The 3210-nt window shown below is 36.5% G+C and overlaps 1 pseudogene; it reads right to left on the reverse strand.

Annotated features, from left to right (window-relative positions):
• Positions 1-1113: 1113 nt before the first annotated feature.
• LOC116143446 lies at positions 1114-3003 on the reverse strand (annotated as a pseudogene).
• Between the last annotated feature and the right edge of the window lie 207 nt (positions 3004-3210).

The following is a 3210-nucleotide window of genomic DNA, read 5'->3' on the forward strand; positions in this document are numbered from 1 at the left end:
TTCTCCCTTCACTCTCTACCTTTCTAACACTTTGATACTCTTTAAACGGATTTTTCTCCAGTTCTCCCTTCACTCTCTACTTCTCTAGTCCTTTTATACTCTTCAACACTGGAGACTTCTCTAGTTCTCTCTCTACCTCTCTAACACCTTGATACTCTTTAACACTTGACACCTCTCACACTTCTCTCTTTACCTCTCTAACACTTCGATACTTTTTAACACTTGACAACTCTCACACAATCAATGCAAGGATTTTTCTCTTGTTCTCCCTTCACTCACTACCACTCTTACACTTTGATACTCTTTTTAACACTCACAACTTAACTTCTACAACCTTACATCTATTTATACTGGTAGATGATAACAAAAATATTTTCCATTAAAGAGAGGAATTACGTCTCCTATTATAATACAAACTCCTTAATTCGATAATTTTCTAACTTAAATTAGAATTTTAAACCATCTAGTATTTAATTTTAAACAAAAAAACTCAATTGAAAAACCATAACATGTTCATAAAGCTTATAAAGTAAAACATAATATATCTTCTCCGATTGTATGTTATATGATCCATAATCTTCCCCTTATACTAAGCTATGGGTTCGCTTGTGATTTACGGTAGGCTTGCGCACTAATCTTAGAAAAAACTGTCATTCTTCAAATTTAAGAAGTGGAAGTTTATCATATAAAGGGTGATCGTCGGCAGGAGCTTTATCTTTTACTAAATACTATAGACATTTGGAATTGAGAGTCTAGTTACTTAGACGACTAGTCCTACTCGTTCATAGCTCTCATTTTCGTCATTTGTAATAATAACAGAGGAAAATTACTAGTCCTGCCAGTATCTATGCTAAATTCAACAAATCTACCAAGATGCTTTGCGTAAGACTCTCATTTGCCACATCAATACTGACAGTTAGCTAGCTGTCAATCACCGCAAATGTCATGGGAAATTAGAAATATGGCTACAGAACATTTGTTTCCGGTTGTGGCAGTACTTCAATGAAAAACAAAATAATATCAATTGCAAATATATCACATAGCATATTAATTTTTCCAAATTTATGGATTAAACATAGAACAATGCAATTCAGATGTTTTGTAGCTGCAAAGTCACCTCATGAACCGCATCAAATAAAGGCCAGGCTTATAACAAGCTGCTAGACTAGTCACACTGCTTGTGTCCTCCATGCTAATATCATCCTCCTTCATTCCATTGGGTAATTTCCAGTCAAAACAATACAAGAGATTTGCAAGTGCAAGTTCTGCTGTTATTAATCCCATATAAATGCCAGGACAGCCTCCCCGACCGGACCCAAATGGCAAAAACTCAAAATTTTGCCCTTTCAAATCAACGGAATTATCCATAAACCTTTCTGGGATGAATTCTTCAGGTTTGTTCCAGTAGTTAGGATCTCTTCCAGTTGCCCAAGCGTTAACTTGGATCAGAGTTTTTGGAAAAATGTTGTAACCATTAACTTTGAAGTGGGACATAGTCTCTCTTGGAGGCAATAGTGGGGCAGAAGCGTGTAATCTCAGAGTTTCTTAGGTAATCATCTTGAGATAAACAAGTTGATCAATATCGGATTCGGTAACTCTTCCTTTTGTTCCAATACAGTTCCTAATTTCTTTTTGTGCCTTATTCATTAAACTTGGATTCTTAGCTAGCTCTGCCATTGCCCAGACCACAGTAATTGAACTTTGTCAACTCCAGCAAAAAATATTTCCTGACAGACGATATATGTAAAGGGGTAAGGGGTTTAATTCGTTTCATCAAGTTATATGTAAAATATGGGCCCAGCAATAAATTCTTGAGGCCCAAAAATCATGAGATATAGCCATATGGGTGGATAAGAACAATTATTATTCAAAATGTTTTTGATAATACTAGAAAATTTATTTCGTAGAACTATTGTAATATAATACATGATTACCACACCTTCTATTTATAAATTTTATTTTTAATTTCAGTAATATTGAACTTATAAACTATAATTCAAATAAATTAAGTATATAAGTAGAGTAATAAAAATTAAAATTAAATTTATTAAAGTGACTTTGTAAGAGTTAAATCTGCATGGAGAATGTGTACCTACCGAGAGCACAGCCTTAATATGATCATTTGTGAGCCGAGCTCCACGGCAAGATTCAGTTTGTTCCCTCTCTATTTTCAGCATCACATCAATAATGTCTTCCGGTTCCTGCTTTTCCACATCAGGTTTAAGATGATCACGGATTATCTGATGGAAGAAAGCATCAAATTCTTTGAAAACTCTTTCAAGCTTCGCATTGTAACCACTAAGTCTGTCAACAATCCAACCGACATAAGGAAAACATTCATCTGCACTGAAGCTTCCCATTACAGCTTCAACTTCCTGAACTAATTCTTGAAATCTATGATTATCAAAATTACTCCCTCGAAATCTCTTCCCAAAAGCCATCCTAAATACTATACTTCCTGTTAGGGCAAATATTTTCTCAGTAAGATCAACAGAAGTTGCAGAAGATGATGATTGGGAGATGGAATCCATAAGCAAGGTTACTTCTTCTTCCCTGATGAACCGAAACGACTGCACCCTCTTGATGCTAAAAGGCTCCAGAACACATATTTTCCTAATCTCTCTCCAACACTCGCCATATGGTGCTAAAGCTATGTCTGAATAGTTGTATGTAAGTTTCCCAATGGCGGTTGAGTGTGGTCTACTACAGCAGTCAAGATCGTGAACTTTTAAGACTTACTCTTGCAGCCTCAGTTGAGGAGATTACTACAAGGGGTATACGGCCAAGTTTAAGGAACATTACAGGGCCATATTTTATGGAGAGTTGCCTTAAAGATAGGTGAGGCATATCTCCCAGTTGGTGTAAACTGCCTAATAGTGGGAGCTTAGGCGGCCCTGGTGGAAGCTGCTTGTTCTTTCTTTGAATTTCTTTTATCTTTTTCAGGAGAAGCAGTACAGGGATGAGGATGACAGGGAGCCATGTGAGTAAAGTGAAGAAATCCATCTATCTTTAATTTGCAACTTCAAATCAGCTTGTGCTGATGTGGCTTATGATTTGCCACGGTGGAAGTTAGCACTTTAAAGAGTCAAAGGAGAATGCGGCACTGTTTCAGTGTTGGACCAAGATGTATATCGTGTTTCAGTCTTGAAAAAGCTTCTCATCTCTCCCTCTTTTCCTCACACAACGCCTGGCTAAAGAATCTTCTGGATT

Source organism: Pistacia vera, unplaced genomic scaffold (assembly GCF_008641045.1).
Source record: "Pistacia vera cultivar Batoury unplaced genomic scaffold, PisVer_v2 Contig430, whole genome shotgun sequence".
NCBI lineage: Eukaryota > Viridiplantae > Streptophyta > Magnoliopsida > Sapindales > Anacardiaceae > Pistacia > Pistacia vera.